General features: G+C 46.1%; 1 protein-coding gene across 2 annotated transcripts in view; it reads left to right on the top strand.

The window, feature by feature from the left end:
• Positions 1-843: 843 nt before the first annotated feature.
• QTRT2 (queuine tRNA-ribosyltransferase accessory subunit 2) overlaps positions 844-17,532 on the top strand; it is a 187,497-nt gene continuing 170,808 nt past the window's right edge. Inside the window, exon 1 of one of the 2 annotated variants that reach the window (XM_078656655.1) lies at positions 844-958. The gene's annotated coding sequence lies outside the window, so the exon portion shown is untranslated. Of the gene's footprint in view, positions 963-17,532 lie in introns of both variants that reach the window. The other variant, XM_078656656.1, reaches the window with a different exon arrangement.

Below are 17,532 nucleotides of genomic sequence, written 5' to 3'. Positions count from 1 at the left end.
ACACCTTTCAAACATGGCTCTTCTATTTGTGCACGGCTGACTGTTCCCAGGTCAGGGCGGGGGTCTGTTGTGTTCCTAGAAAGGACTCTTGTAAACGAAGCGCCATTTTAGGAAATAGTAGTTTGTTTTCAGGTGACTACAATAGGTGATACCGAAGAAATGCCGTGAAGAATTTTTCAAGGCAATTACTCTAGAGTGCATTCTTTTGAAAATACTTTTTTTCATCAGCGCTATAATGAGCTGCAGGTGGGAATAAACAACAATTTTTACAAACGATTGCAAAAGCATTAATAAGGTCAAATATTGTCATACATGACAACAATGAACATTTATTGCTTTTGGGTCACTCCCTTCCTCGCCGACAATGAAAGGACTTTTAAGAGTAAACCCTTGAAGATCAAGTGAGGCGCAGTTTCGGACCATTGCTTACAGTCGTAATGGAAACAGAAGAAGGACCTTGTAACAAAGCCCTATTACGGAAACACGACGGCCTTCTTTGAGCGACCAAATCGTCCCCAGTGAACGTTAAAAACAATGTAGATAAAACGGCTCTTTTTTTAATAGCGTAGACAACATGAAATACAATATACTAATACTAACTGTTTCGCTCATTGTTCTTAAGCACTCAACTTTATATATGCTGATTTGGCTGACTTGCTATTTTTACATTGTAACTGGAAATATAAAAAATACACGGATGCTGACTCACGACATTAACGTTTTCTTAATTTGGGGGTTTCCCTTTTTCTTCAGTTATAAAGCAGGTGGAGTTTCACGACTAAACATAAAGATGGCTGCTATATTAGTCCCATCAATGCGATCAAGCGTTTGACATGTAAGTCCCTCATTTATTCCTAATAGCGCCGTCCCCCTTCTTCCGCCTACGCAATTTAACTTTTCGAATTTGATTGGCTGCATGTCTATCCCTCTCTGGAGTAAGAAAAACTGCAGTTGACACGTGAGTATGTGGACATTTGTATTGGAATTAGTATAGTGATAATCTGTGATATTAACATGTATCCATATACCTTTGTATAGTCTGCAAGATGATATGAAAACAATCCACTGTTCGAGGTCTACTGCCTTTACCATGTGCTATTCACAATAAATGAATCCGGCCAACTGCCATTGTCATAACTTGCCATAGTAATCAGCCGTACCTGCCCCTCTATGTATGTAGCCCTTACTGCCCAAGACAAGGCATTCAAGCGCCATGGAAGCATTGATTTATATACAATTTGAGTACCTGTTCCTTTGGTCAGCGCTGATACATGGCTAATTGATTATTTTTTATTTGTATTGCCACATTTATGTAGCACTTACTCCTCATTTGTGGGCGCTGAATAGGTGAGGCACATAGATGCACAGTTTATGGCTTTCAGTTTCATTATAGTAAATTCTTTTTACAATCATAGATGTTTAGCTGATTACTACACTGGTTTGTCCATTCTGAGATATTTTGTTTAAAGTTTATGGTTCTGAGCAGGCATAGGTCTGACTCAGGGGTGGGTGGGGGTGATGTTACAGCCAGAGCTGCCGACTTTGGAACTGTTCGCTCAACATCTGTGAATATTAACTACTAGTGGACATTTTAATTTCGGACACTGATTTGTGCTCAGGAGACATTTGGAGGATATCTGTCTTCATTAATTGAAGGTTTACTGGCCGCTTCTAAATCCTTGGAGTACCCCTAGCGACTAGCGAATGGGATACTCTGGAACACACGACTTTGAGCATTCTTAGACCTACCACTTCTATTTTGCATATCCTGTGATTCTGGGCAAATCACTCCCACTGCCTGAAAAACAAGCATTTGCAATGCAATAGGTCTCGCATTTACGCGTTTGAGCTATTGGTATTGTAAATGACAATGCCTTTTATTTATGAAAAATAAAGCATAAATAAAAGCATTGCCATTTACAATGCTAATAGCTCAAACTCGCTTAAATGCGAGACCTATTGCATTGAAAATGCTTGTTCATTTTGTGGTGAAACTCTCGGCTGCGGGAACGAGGTGTGCTATGGCATGAAATGTACCAGAGTTCGGGCCAAAATCTATTGGTAATTGGCGCAAATCGTCTGTTTTTGTGTGAAACACACATGGGGGTCATTACCAGCCCCTTGCGCCACCCGTACGTCACTTTTCCCAGTGGCGCAAGGGGCTTGTAAATAGGCCCCAAGGTCTTTAAACTTGAAGCACCGGCGTAGGGCCGCAAATAATCTACTATCCCTGGAAATATACCTTGATTTCAGAGTGAACTCCAATCCAATGCATGAACACCTCCCTACTCCCCACCCAACACACCTCTCACCCACCTCCCCCGGCTGCGAAGGGCTGCAGTGAGTGTTTTCACGGGAGATGCCCCTTCATTTGGGGTGAACGCCATCTCACACCAGTTGGGTAAGTGACGCAGCGAGCCTGTTAGCACGTGAAAATCAAGCACCTTATTTTCGGGATGCCCTCCCCCACCCCCCTAGTTAAAGGGCAGCAATGGAGCCCCCCCCCCCTTTCTACCGCGGGGGAGTCGGGAGAATGGGCAGTAATTCTTCACACCACCCCAGAACTCGTGGGCGAGTGAGAGCCCCAGCGGTGCCCTCGGGAGAGCGGCGTCGCCCAGTCTGGGCCGGGGTGACTTGTTGCGGGCTGCCCCCGCCGAGGCTCCCATGCCAGCCGAGCCGGCAAAGGGGAACAAATCGTGAACAAAAGCAGCGCCGCCTTCAATGCGGCCACGTCGTTAGGGCAACCCCCAACTATTCGTGCCACAATGAGCCGCACTTCAAAGAGTCCCCGTCCAGCGGTGACTCTCCTCTCTTCCTTCTGCCGACCCCCCCACCCCTTTTCCCTGCCCTCCATTTGGGGGGAAATTCATCGGCAATGTGTGTTTTTTTTTTTGCCCTGTTAATTTTTAAACAATCGGGCCGCTCTTGTACCAAGTAAACCACTCCTTCAGACGAGTGGCGCTTCGGTTTCAAGTGGGGGAAAAGGCATCGGGATTTAATGGGGTTTAGTAAAGTCAGCTCCGCGCCCCTACCACGCACCCAAAAATGGGACACAGGCCAAATAAAAATGAGCTGCCCTGATGAAGTGAAAATAGACTGAACTAACTTGCCATGAAACGAAAGGTCAGCGCAAACGTGTCTTAATAGAGTGTCGCGAATCGGGTGCGCCCTGTGAATGCAGCCGGCCTGTGCAGCGCCCATTGCCATGGCAATGCCAGCAACCCGTGAGGGCGCACCATGCGGGCAGAGGCTGGCCTGCCAGGGACAGGGCTTTGAAGTCCTTGCAGGTCGGGTAGGGGCGCTGTGGGCGGAGTCTGCCCTGTTTGTGTTTATACACAAGGACATGCTGTGTGGGAGGACTTTAAAGGTGAGGGAGCCCGTAGAAGTAAGTTGTGAGGTCACCTGTGTGTGCGTTATGTAATGGCTTTTTGTGAAGAGCACTTCTACCATTTGATTGTAGGCACTTGTGCGAGGCTCCGTGGGTCTCCGGGGTGTTAGATCCTTGCAGGCGCTGCCCGGGTGAGGAGCGAAGCAGCCCCTCCCGCCCGGCGTCGACGAGTCTTCCGTTTCCAGGCAACGGCCCCACTGGCACCAATCCCAGCGCTGCTCCTCCTCTGACGTCAGAGGAGCTGCGCTCGGGATTTCTGAGGCTCCCGAAGTTCCCGGGCTGCGGCGGTGTTTACGGGGAGGCAACTTAGAATTTCCCTACAATGCCGCTGTGGGAGTCTATACCACGCTGCCTTCCTCAATATGTGCTGGCACAGAGCTCCACAGTGCCTTCCCATGCGTAAGGGGAGAGGAGCCCGGTGAGTGGGGTTGAGGGTGGGGGTGTACGCGCGTGTGTCTGTTTGAGTGTGTCTGTGCGTGCGTGCGTCTGTCTGTGTGCGTGTGTGTCTGTTTAAGGGGGGGTGCGTGTGTGTATGCAGTGTGTGTGTGACTGTGTATGTGCGCATGCGTGAGTGTGGCTTTGTTTGCGAATGGTAATATGAGGCACGGCGACGTGCGCACTCCCGAGGTTAAATCTCGGCCTGAAAAAGCGCGTGGCACTTTGCTGTCCACATTCCCCCAAAAGTAACAACATAAGTTGTCTCGCCCTAGACAGCAAAAAGCTTTGCTTTTTGCTTTCGTCTAGGCGAGACCTAAAAAATGAGGCCTTGTGTAACAGGTATTCGTGGAAAGTGCTCAGATACCTTTGGGTCAAGTTCACGCTATGGTAACCACACAAAACATAGGTTGGAGGGAGACCAAGTGAAAGGAGAGCTCTTACTGGGATCGACTTTGTTAACATCACCCTATAAATGATTGTTATTGTGAGATAGATGTCAGGAAAAGGTCAAAGCTTGTTGGGACCTGCAGCTGTGGCAGATTCCTGCAATTATGCCATGCCTGTTGAGTTGTTCATTGGCTGGATTAGGCCTGGTACTGTACTGGGTGATGGACAAACCTTTTGTAGATCTGTTTTATGTAAGTGGGGTAGTGTCAAGCAGCATATGGGAATAATTAAGCCGCCAATATGAACTGTAATTAACTGAATTAGCACTGTCTGAGTATGTATTATGGCAATTAGTGTGGGCCAGGAAGTTTATGTATTTATTGTATTGTACGTGCATTGTTGATATTGTGTTCTGTAAGGAAGCAGAGACTTCAGGTAGTTTTAAGATTTCTTTATTAAAGTCAGCAGGACAGACGACATTGGTACTCCTCTTCGCAAGTGCCCACTAACTTTTCAACTCTGATCTCAAATCCCCCTAGTCATAAGCTTCTGTGCATTCTTTCGGCGTGCAGAACTTCCAGACGCCAGAGAATGAACAGAGAACCCAACACATCTTCCCCTTTTACATAACTAATAGATACACAGAACATTTTAAAACATAAGAAGCAAAAAAATAGTAATCGTGGTACATTCGAATAAACAGAGGAACACGCATAAAATGATAACATTCTAAAACATAATCTTGGATTTAGAAGGCAATTTGATGAATCTGCACGACAGGGAACAACTCATGAAGTTAGTCTCCTTATGATCTTCAACTGGACCCTGGTTCTTAGATTGGTCATTCAAACCCATCTTAGACACAGCAATCTCCCCTTTGTTCCACCACTTGCCATCATCCAATTTTATTGCACCTTTTTTATTTTCACGACCTTCCTCAGGGCCGAGAAAGTGGACTCCCCTTTGGCTAGGATCTTGAAACACTTCGCTCTCTCCATATCACCCACCTTGACCATCAACTGTTTAGGGCCCTGATCATCACTTATTGGATCGTATTTGTTCTTGCGTTTTGCCAACCTCCTCAATTTTCTTCCTAGGCCAAATGAACCCGCTATCCCCCAACCATCTTCTCAACAGCTTCGAAGCAGGCACACACCCTCTTAGCAAAACAAATGGGGACATTCCTGTGTTGGAATTAGCAGTCATCCTAACAGCCCACAGTAATTTTCTAAGTTCCACCTTCCAATTCAGACCACTCGCTCTTGCCAACTGCACATTCTGTTTTATGTCCCTGTTAAATCGTTCAACAAGGCCATTGCTTCTAGGATGATATGAAGAGGTTTTAACGTAGAAATTCTTCAAATTGAATAGATATGAATTGATGGCCATTGTCAGTGAGTAGTTAATTAGGAACGCCCTCCCTCGCAAATAGCGTTTCAAGGAACTGAATCACAGTGGTAGAATTGGATGTTTTTACCCATTTATTTCTGGCCAGTAACTATAATAATCCATGAGGACAATACCGTACTCGGGTACACTGCAGACATGATCATGGGACGACCTATGTCAATGGCTAGTTTGACGCAAGGTTTGTTGGGAACTTCAGTGGCCTCTACAGGACTAAGAGTTGTTACCTGTGATTTGTCACTAACCACACATTCCATACTATCCCTTACAAAATGCTCTACCTGCCTGTCCAAAGCCAGCCACCAGAAATTCTCTCTTACTCTCCTTTTCATGGCACGCATGCCTATGTGGCCCCTCGTGCCAGAGCAAGCACACTGTTTCTCTTGGCAGCTGGCACCCGTAAAAGTGATGACCTGTACAATAACCCGTTCACAATTGATAATTTGTCAACCACATGCTTCTGTTTGCTGACACGACTCTGATCATTGCTCTTATGCTACCATCCGTTGTTTAATATTCTTAAAATTTCCTTAATTTCTTGATCATTCATAAAAGCTTCTCTCCACTCTTGTTCAGATATGGCACACAAGTTTGATCTATCACACTGCACACCAATTCAAACTCATCACACTTATCCTTCGTCTCCACGCCATCACTGTAACAAGGAGTTAAGCGAGACAGACAATCTGCCAAGATATTTCTCCTGTCTGGCACATATTCAAAGCTGAAATTGTGTTCCATGAGGCTATACTGCCATATTACGATTATGGAGGTCGCTTTCCCCCACTGCTCGTGGTGAATAATTCTACTAATGGTTTGTGGTCAACGCGTACCAAAAACTTTGAACCATACAGATAGTGTTTAAAATGTGTGATACCCTAGCAATAGGTAAGAGCTTCACGCTCCATCACAGAACACGAGGACTCAGCACCATGCAAACTCCTAGAAGCGAATACTATTACCTCGCCCTTGCCATCTCTATGCTGCATGAGCACGGCACCCAAACCCTTTTGACTGGCATCAGTCATTATTATGGTTTGATCCTCAGTACTGAACGCCTTAAGGGAAATGGCCTGTGCTATATCCTGTTTGAACAATTCAAACTCTTTAGTGCACTTGTCATTCCAGAAAAAACAGACATTTTTCTTGAGGAGACATTTGATATTGTAAGTCTTGGACACCCAATTGGGAATAAACCAGGCATAAAATTCAATGAGCCCCATGAAAGATCTCAACGGATCCTTGTCGCAAGGAGTGCTAAAGTCTTCAATAGCTTTAACCAAAATGTTTTTCGGCTGCACCTCTTCTGAAGAACTTCTACCCTAAATAGTCCACAGAGGGTACATTCAACATACACATGTCTACTCCCAGGGTTACATCTTTCTGTCTTAACAAGGACAACACTTGACACAATCTTGAATTATGTTGATCCTGATCCTCCCCATACACCAAAACATAATCTTGAAAGGCTATTACCCCAGGCATACCTTTGAACATGCTCTCTACCACTCTCTGAAAAACAACAGAGGCAGAGGTGAGGCCGAAGGGAATACGCTCAAATTGAAAAAGACGCTCTGGAGTAATTGCTGCTGTAAGATGCCTAGTCTCTGCATGCATTTCGATCTGATGATACACAGATGACATATCCAACAAACAAATCCATTTGGCTCCCTGGAGAGTGGATGTCATCTTTGTAATATTGGGTAGGGATGCTAGTCTATCCATATGTTCTTGTTGAGGTTGTGAAAGTCCACACACATGCACAGGTTACCATTGGCTTTCTTAGCCAGAACCACCGGGGACACCCAGTCATAGGACTCAAAAGGCTTTACAACGTCACAAGAGCACAATGTGTCTAATTATTATTTTTAAATCTGATTGCAACGCTAGAGGCACACTCCTGACCTTGTGCACTACAGGATGAGCGGCTTCTGCTAATTTAATCATATTTTTGAAACCTTTGAATAACCCCAACTCCTTTTTGACTGCCTGTACTTGGAAGAAATCCTTCTTCAACGTTACTTGAAGGGCATTATTGGGATCCAGTATGATGCCTAGATTGCCTTGGTCTTTACACCCAAGAAGACACACCTCATCCCAAGCTACATAAATGTAGACTTGCTGCCCTTGAATTCAAAATTGGCGTTGAATTCACTGACAACATCAATGGCTTCCCACCGTAACCTACGGGATGTATATCAGACTGTCTTGAAACCTGCTTCGAAAACGACTCCCTCCAAACATTCACATATCGAAGTGAAAGGAGCTCCAGAATCAGCTAACACTTTGATATTCACAACATTCACATTTATGGAACAAAGGCTGTCTATTCTACATTATGCACCTTTCTAGATGGCCCGTCTCCACTGGACCTACAAACCTTGGCAAAAGGCCCTTTCTTTGAACACTTGGTGCATATTTTGTCAACAGCTGGGCACAATTTGACATGAGCTACATGACTGTTATTGCCACATCTGTAGCACTCTAATTTTTTCCTTGATGTATAGTTACTGCCTCTTTTATCTGACCTTTCTTTGAATTCTTTTGTTTTCTTATATTTGCTTTTAACTGCTTATATGCTCTGATTTTTACTATCCGTTAAAGACATTTGTTACAGATATGAACTAGTGCTTTCTATTCTTGTGGCACTGTCTAATACATTTTCCAAGGTGAGATCCTGTTTGGATAAAGGCGCCTCTTGAACTTTTTTGTTCAAGAGGCGCCAACGTAACTTGAGGAAGGTTCTCCTTGCAATTGGATTTTTTTTTTTTTAAACATATTTTTATTGATTTTCAAATTTCAAAGTTCCATATACATTCGCACAGTGTCATTTACGTATTATGGTTCCATTAACACAACATGCATGTATGAGCATAGGCCAACATGTACACCTACTAGTTGGCTCGTATCTGACATCCTGAAAATGAGTCCAAAGGTACCAGCAGAGTCTTCGTCGTGCCATATATATATATAGTCGTCTGGTACAAGTATTATATGTATATGGAGAAGCACATTATTCATGTTAAAGAACAGCCATCCAAACAACTCCCCTTAACTAAATCCCCCTTCCCCATCTCACTTGGTCACCTTTCCTCGCATATCAATAATATCGAACCACGTGCACCATGACTCCATTCAAAGTATTTGCGTCGTAGTACACCGTATCTTTACAGTTCATTGGATGAGAAGGCATAGGTAGCATATTTCACTATCAAACATTAGGCATATTTAAACATCTAGATTAAATTCCGTTGATTTCAGCCCCTCCATCATAGCTTCCCACTCCATTGCTATCGGTGTCTTGCGCAGACCTCTCGCCTCCTCTCTGCGTAGTGCTAAACCATCTGCACTGCCCCATCTCAACATTTCCACATGCCAGCTGGACACCCTAGGGGGTTTACGTGATTTCCATCGCATAGTAATATTCCTGATAGCCAGTATTGTGGCCAGATCTATGACTCTATATTGTACCTTGTGTTTAGACCTATTTTTATGTAGACCTAGCAAACCTTCTTCCACTGTGTCTAGAACCATGTGGTGCGCTGCCTCGCCGGTAACATCTCGAACCGTGGTCCAATATGCTATTATCATTGGGCACGACCACAGCATATGTAATAGACCCGCCCCCTCCAACTTGCATCTAGGGCATGAGTGTTGTGTTTGCGGGAACATTTTGTCCAGCCTACCTGGTGTCAAATAGGCCCGGTGCAGTATCATAGTTTGGATGAACTTAAATTTCGAGTTCCTTGACACTTTCCTGGGATGCTCCAATATTATTGCCCATTCCTTATCCGTCAGGTCTCTGCCTATCTCGTCGATCCAAATAGCTTTCAATGTGTCTAGGGTAACACGAGTGTGTGTACTGATCCCAGTATATATCCAGCGGACCAAGTGTCTTCCCCTCCCCATATAGTGTACCATCTTGACCAATTCGTTTTGTTCGGGTTCTCGCCTTTGTGGTGCCCAATGTTTTTTGATATAGTGTATCACTGCAGCATGCATTATATATAGGTGTGCCGGGGCACCCGTCTCGTTAATAAAGGTGTCATGGTCCAATAATGTCTCATGACCGAAAAGGTCGGCTACCGTGCTGACACCGACCACGGTCCAGGGCATTAGTGTGCGTTGTGTAAGTGTGCCAACAGTCAGTGGGAGACCCAGCAATGGTATGTTGCCAGCATATGTGGTGGTCGCACCTGTGTAACGTAGCGCCGCCTTCCAGCATGCGATCGCGGTACTCAACAACGGGGCAGATCTCAAGGTTTTGTCCTGGCAGCAATAGGGCGTGTAGGGTGCCGTTGCTAATGTCTGCATCAGTGTATTCTATTTCCTGGAGATTACGACCTGCCGTCCAGTACGACAACCATTGCAACTGGCAGGCGTAATAAGACGCACGAAAATCTGGGACTCCCAGTCCCCCGGCATGGGTGCCCACCTGAAGCCTTTTCAAGCTGATGCGTCTTTGTCCCGTACCCCAGATAAGATCTATTAGTAGCGTATTCAGTGTTTTGAAGGTGGATAAGGGCACTATTAATGGCAGGTTAGAGAAATAATATAACAGGCGTGGCAGGACCACCATTTTGGCTATTGCAGCTCTCCCCATTACTGACAGAGGCAATGAGGTCCAAAAAACAACACTGGATCGCAAAGACCGTATTGCTCCATCAAGGTTACCCTCCAACATGTCCTTGTGTGCTCTATAAATCTGGATACCCAAGTATTTAAACATAGTTGGTGCCACCTGGAGTAGCGTGTCCCCGAAGCTTATGTTTTCGTCCTCAGCTTGGTCCCTAAAGAAAAAGGCATGCGATTTTGCGGTGTTGACAGCGAGGCCGGATATAATTTCAATCGCTCATACAGGTCATGGAGCGGTCTTAAGAGTTGGCGAAGGTCCCGCAGATATATAATAATATCATCCGCATATGCCGAGAAGAGGTGGGTCCTACGTCCTATCGTTATACCTAGATCTAAAAGGTTCTGTCTCATTGCTATTGCCAGTGGTTCTAGTGCCAGAATAAAGATCAGGGGCGACAGTGGACAGCCCTGTCGTGTCCCTCTATGAATCTTATATTCACCTGATATATGTCTGCCTGTTCTCGTGCTGTTGGGGTTTTATACTGCAGCCGTAGCCATGCCATGTAATCTTCCGGTATCCCAAAGTGCGGCAACGCCTGGAACATGTACTCCCAATTGATCGAGTCAAATGCTTGCTTGAGGTCTAAAGAGAGACAGCCCGCGTGGGGGAACCGCTTGGGCGCTTCCGTCATTAAATAGTGCAGTTTCCTGATGTTTAGGGAAGTACTGCGCGCAGGTAGGAATCCGGTCTGGTCCATATGTACCAAGCGTGATAAGTATGGCAGCAGTCTGTTGGCCAGTACTTTCCTCAGTATTTTGTACTCAGTGGGCAGCAGCGATAGTGGACGGTAATTAGCCATATCCGTGTGGTCTCTACCGGGCGTGGGCAGTGATATTACCATCGCCTGAGCGGTGGTAAGAGGTAGAGAACCCTCCTCCCATATTGCATTATACAGGTCCGTTAATCTGGGCACTAATGTTTCCGCGTATGTAGCTTAAAATTCGATGGGAAGGCCATCCATACCGGGGGTCTTATTACGGGGGAGTCCCTTCTTAGCAATTTTTATTTCTTGCGGTGTTATGGGTACTGACAGGTTCTTTTGTGCCGAAGGCGCTAACATTGGGAATGTTTTTTATTTTTTATTGCAGAAACACTAAGCAAGTTGCGGCATTCAATCAATAGGTTAGGTGATCATCATTGCGGTATTGAATACACTTAAAAAAAGGGTCTCACATTGCCATTTAGCCCACATCCCGAAGGCCGGGCGGCGAATGACTTCATTATTGTTGAATGCATCTAATTACTTTGAAGGGTATCTGCTTTTACAGAACATTGGGAATGTTAAGTCAGCCAGAAAGGCTTCCGTCTGCTCCGTGGATACTCCCATGGGTGCGCTATATAGCGAAGCGTAGTATGTCCTGAATGCCTCATTAATATCACCCTGTGTGGAGACCCTTGCACCTCCCTCTGTCCTGATTTCATTAATCACTATTGTGGGAGGGGTGTCGCGGAGTAATCTAGCTAGTAGAGTCCCAGCCTTGTCCGCTTTCACATGTGTTCGCCTTGTGTATTCCTGGTAATCTATCACCCTAAGGGATTCCAGTGTGCATAATTCTTATCTCTTGAAGAGGACCTTTGTGGGTGTCATCAGTCGCGGCCAATTGTTCTAGTCTGCCCACTTTAGTTTCAGTGTCCGTTTGTGACCTATGGAGTTCCTGTCTGGCACCCACCGTTACACTTATTGCCTTCCCCCTAATCACTGCCTTGAAAGCGTCCCACTCGACTAATCTACTTGTTCCTGGGTTACTGTTTTCCGCGAAATAGCAATCGATGGTGTGTGAGAGGTCAGTACGTAGCACAGAGTCTTCTAATAATAGCGGCCACAGGTGCCATGTCGGGACTGGGGTAGGTATTTTACCCCATGTAATGCTTATCTCTTGTGGATTGTGATCTGGGAACGTTTTGGGTAGGTATGTAGACTGGAGGACCTGCATTGCTATGCTATCGGAGCAGAGGATTCTGTCTACTCTAGTGTGCAGGTCATGGACTGCCGAGTAGAATGAGTATTCTCGGTGTCCGGGGTGTCGCATCCTCCACACATCACACAATTTCCACCCTGTAGTCCATCTTATCAATGCTTCAGTCTGTTTAAACACCCCCCGCACCCCGTATTGGCGGATGTTACCTGTCTAAAGACACATCCATAACCGCATTGCAGTCCCCCCTAATGATCCACGGGCATGTGTCCCATCCCTCTGGTGCTCTGCTTAACATGTCCCAGTATTTGTCCTGGTCAACATTAGGGGCATATTTGGATCCCAAGACTACCAATTGCCCATCTAAGGTCACCCGCACAAAGACATATCTGCCCCATTTATCAATGTTCTGTTCCTGTGCTACAAATGGAACCCCATGTAGCACCCAAATCGTGGAACCCCTTGCATAGTTCGAGTAAGAGGTAGAGAAAATTTGGCCCCTCCATTTCTTTGTTTTATCAACTCGCTTTCCACCATATGTGATTCCTGTAGAAAGGCTATTTGTGCTTTGCGGCGTAACAGGTGTGCGTGTATCCTATGCCTTTTATGTATCGTGCCCATACCTCGTATATTCCAGATAATTACGGTGTATTTATCCAACACATGCATCGGTCTAGTTTTTGAGGCCTTACAGGTGCTAACATGATTCGCAAGAAAACCAATGGGACTAAAGGTACATTAAAAGAATGACCGTCCCACCCCTCAACTAGCCCAATACACGGTCTGGAAACAGAACCATACCAGTCCATAACATAACATTGAAGCCAATGTAACATAAAGAACATACCAAGGGCCTTCGCCGTGTGGGAGGCGGCGCCTGCACTTCGCATGTGGATATTGACATTACAGTATTCTAGACTAGAGCTACTATGGTACCCGGGCACAATCATTGTTTGCCTTACATTTCGTATTTACCAGTATCTAGGGTGAAATCTGACATGCTACAGCTTACAGGTGAAATACAAATAATCACTTGGTATACTTGTACAATTTCTTCAGCCAAACAGTTCCGTAATCAGCTGCGGTGTGGCAGAGGGGAATAGGGCCACACTACCCTCTGAGTCCGATCCATGTGACGTCTCATCCTCAGTAGAGGATTTAGCCTCCAGTCGTGGGGCGTTCGTAAAAGTTGCCGTTGCGATGACCGCTTGTTTCTTAGATTCTTTCATTTGTTGTGATTTCACTCTCCCACTCGCAGTAGGTCTCCGCGTTCTGTCTCCTCTGCGGCTCGTCGATGCATTCTCCTGGGATAATCGCCTGCTGTCCATGCGCGTGGCATTTTCCGTAGCACTAGTCCATTCTACCACCTCAAGCCAGTCTTCAACGTCACCGGGGCTCTCGAAGAAATAGGTTTTCTGTTCATGCAATATTTTAAGACGTGCCGGGAACAATAGCGCATATTGTATGTTCAGGTCTCGCAGGCGTCTTTTCACCATCACAAAGGAGGATCGTGGTCGCTGGACCAGCATCGTATAGTCTTGATATTGGGATACCCTCGCATTCTCAAACGTTATTGGCGCTGAGCTTTTTGTAATAAAGTGTCCCTGTCTCAGAAGTTTAGTAGCTTCACTATGAGTGGCCTCGGCGGGGCACCCGGCTTTGGTCTACCAGTGGGTATCCTGTGTGCTCGCTCGATGCAGAATTGTGAAGAAAGTCCCTCCATCATGACGTGGTCCCTGAACCACTGTTCCATATATCCAGACGCATCGGGCCCTTCACTTTTCTCCGGCAGGCCGATCACTCTGATGTTGTTCCATCGCGCTCTCCCTTCCGCATCCTCCACGCAGTCTTTTAAGGTAGGCACCTGTGTTTGTAGTAGTTTTACGTCTGTTTCTGTCGTGGTAGTACCTCCGCTAGGGTCTTCTCTTGGTCTCTCACCTTGTCTGCCGTCTTCGCGTGGTCCGCCCTCAGCAGGTTTAGTCCCGTGGTCAGGGTTCCAATCTGTTGTTCAATCACCTTCCTGTAGGCAAGTACTTCCTTCAAGATAAGATCTGGATTGTCGTCCTGAGCAGGCACCATTGTGAGGGGGAGCACAACTAGACACTGGCGTGTTGTCCGCATGGTCCTGTTCATCCTGCGTGGAGTCTACTCTGGTGTGTCCCTGCTGTCTCGGTTTATTGCGCCCCATTTTACTTAGTCTGCGCAATGCGCAGTATCACTAGACCTCACACACAGGACTGCAGAGGAGCAAGCGTCGGGTTAGCAGCGCACACCGTGGTCAGTGGAGATTCCTATCCGGTGGGGTGTGGACAAATCGCCTTTTGTGTTAACTGTTATAGGCTACTTCCTGCCACTTCCAGTGTAACCCTGTGGCATGGATTGGTAGGCACACGGTCCTGTATTGCCTGTCTCCTCACGGTCCTTCTTCTCACTGCTAGGGGAGGAAAGGTAGTGGTGTGTTCGCCTACCCGTGGTTCCCAATTTATAGCCGTGACCTCGCAAGTATCTCCAATGTAGCGCTGTATGCAGCCACTGCCCCCCTCGTGCTTGTGTAAAATGCAGAGCTACCTCAGTTTTCTAGGCTTTGGGGCAGACTGGCTGCTCTGTCAGCGCCTCGCAGCGTCAGTGTCGGGGCTGTAACTCTTCCGCGTACCGGAGGGTGGGGGGCCCTCCAGCTACGTTTTGAGGTCAGGCTCAAACTCCAAGTCGATTGCGACCGTGCAGCCCAGTAATTTGTTTATTCCTCAGACACTTGTGGCCGGGGGTATCTAGGCCCTAAGTATTCCACCTTCCAGGGTATCAGCTGTATTCCTTCTCCGCATACATAGGCCCCGCGACCCCGGGCTCGCGTAGAATTTCTCCCCGGCCGCAGCAACATCGGGCCTCTGGCAGCGCGTCTGATTGCAGCGCTCGTCTTCCTCATTGGATCACATCACAATAATATGGCACAGAGCTCTCCCACCAACCGTGTTTCGCTCGGCTCAGGTTTCTTGTGGCGATGATCGGTTCACTGCAGATATGGGTCCGTATACGTTCTCCTCGCTCATGGGCGCCGGGGGGTCTCCGCAGTCTTTTCCCCGCAGCCTGTACATCAATGTTCGGCGAAGAGTGGTGTTGAGTGTCCGCCACTGCTTCAGTGTTCACATACTACAGCTATAGCTGTCTGCATGCAGCGTATGTTCGGTTTTTTCTCAGGATTATGTGGGCTCGGGTCCGGAGCACCTTCAGCACATGTCCGCCATGTTCGGTTGCTGGCCACGCCCCCCCTTGCAATTGGACTTTCTTGTAAAATGTATGTCTCTCCAAAGTTACATTTTTGCAAGCCTTGAAACAATTTTCCAGGTCTTCTACACCATCACCTTCACCATCGACTATGGTGACCAGTTCTTTAGGAATATGTTTCTGAATGTTGCGACTTTCAGAACCTAAACAATGTCTAAGACTGGCATCTTCTTTTTTTTTTTTTTTGCAAGTGAATGACTCTCTGTCAAGAGCCTCCAGATACGCTCAAAGCCCTACCTTCCCCTTTACCCAATCTATTTCCGGAGAAGCTGGATTGGGCACAAAAGGTGCAGATGGGGCAATTGCTTGATGCATGATACAATGACAAAGACAAAAGTATGAAGCACTTGTAAATTGTGAAGAGTACGCAGTGCAGTGAATACTAAATATAAAATGCAACTGCAGTATAATGAGCAATGCAAAATGAGCGTGGAGAGAAGGTGGTGTGCATGTCACCGCAAAAGATGCTCTTAGGGATATTCTACTTTTGTCATGCTTCGTGTGGGTGTCACTGTAGGAAATGCACGCAAGAACATGCTAAATGTGTGTGTCAATCGCTTGTAGAATGGTTGATAAAGTATAGAATAAGCGCATGTTAAGTATGGTGTTCAGATCACAGTAGTCAGCACATAGATGCTTGGGAATAGAAACCCAAATCTTGAAAACACGTTGGTGGATTGTTGTATGCAAAGTGTGCAGATCACCAAGATCAGCACTTAACCAGATGAATGACCATGATGTGCGACGTTGTGCAGATCACTGAGATTGGCATTGTCGAAAGAAATTGACTCGTTGTATAATGGCCACTCCACTTAGGATGCCTGTGAGGTAACGTAGAATGGAAAATGGTGTGCAGATCAACGAGATCGACACAGTATGTGGAGATTGCCTGGATTAAAGATGGTCACCACACTCAGTACGTATGCGTGGTGACGTAGGACGGTGCGGTGTGCCGGTCACCGTGAGGCGCAGAGGCAAGATGACGAAGGACACTGGCGGTAACTGAGCGTCTGCCTTGCCGACACAGTGATTACGTGGGTGGCAACGAGGAAGTGGCTCGCGCAGACAAGTGCCGCTGCAAGAAATGAAGTATTAATGTACAAAGTACCTTCTGGTGGTGCCCACAATTGCACAGTTACCTTGTAGGCATCGGTCTAAGAAGGATTCTTGCCCCGTCATAAAGACCGGAACGCTGTCCGTCAGAGAAGGATTCTTTCCTCGTTGTGAAGGACGGAAAGCTGTTAGTGGCTGCACGAGTGGAGTTCCCCCTGACTGGCAACTCGTCGCCAGTATAAGGAAGTGGTGACTTCAGGTAGTTTTAAGCTTTATTAAAGTCAGCAGGACAAACCACATCGGCACTCCTCTCCGCAAGTGCCCACCAACCGTTCAACCCTTGATCTCGAATCCCGTGTCATAAGCTTCCGTGCATTCTTTCGACATGCTGAACTTCCAGACACCACAGAATGTACAGAGAACCCAACATGTTCTTCCTTGGGACTGTATTGATTTTTATTGCTGTCTGTAAATGTAAACTTGCCAGCATTCTGTGGCTAAAAATTAGTAGGATTTTCAGGTTTCAAAATCATTATTTAGATTATTGATGTCACAGGATTAGACATTGTCTTATTTGTCGTCCGACAATGGCGTTACAGAAAATTGCTTGATACGGGTCTAGATCACAGGAAAGTATCTTGTGGCTTCCTACTGAAATTGCATGAAAAATGAATTATGTGGAATAGGAGTGACCTTTGAGAGTTACTAAGGTTTCAGTATAATTAGGTCTATCCAAAGAGAAAGTTAAAGAATTCAAACATGGAGTGATAACTAGTTGGGAAAAGAAAAAACACCTTAAGTCTGCATTAGTTTGATTTATATTTGTCCAGCAAGAACAGTACTGTTGAGAGCAAAAATGCCAGTGTCTTTAATGTATTAAAATTAAATTTGTAAAGAGAAACACAGAATACAAGAAGAATATGATGACAATAGGGTAATACATCAAAATGAATACAAATGTTATGCAAACCATTTTTCACACTCAAAATACGATAAATGGCACTTGCACCTGTTCACTAGAACAT

This window comes from Lissotriton helveticus, chromosome 8, assembly GCF_964261635.1.
Source record: "Lissotriton helveticus chromosome 8, aLisHel1.1, whole genome shotgun sequence".
NCBI lineage: Eukaryota > Metazoa > Chordata > Amphibia > Caudata > Salamandridae > Lissotriton > Lissotriton helveticus.
This window is presented reverse-complemented; position numbering and strand designations above follow the sequence as displayed.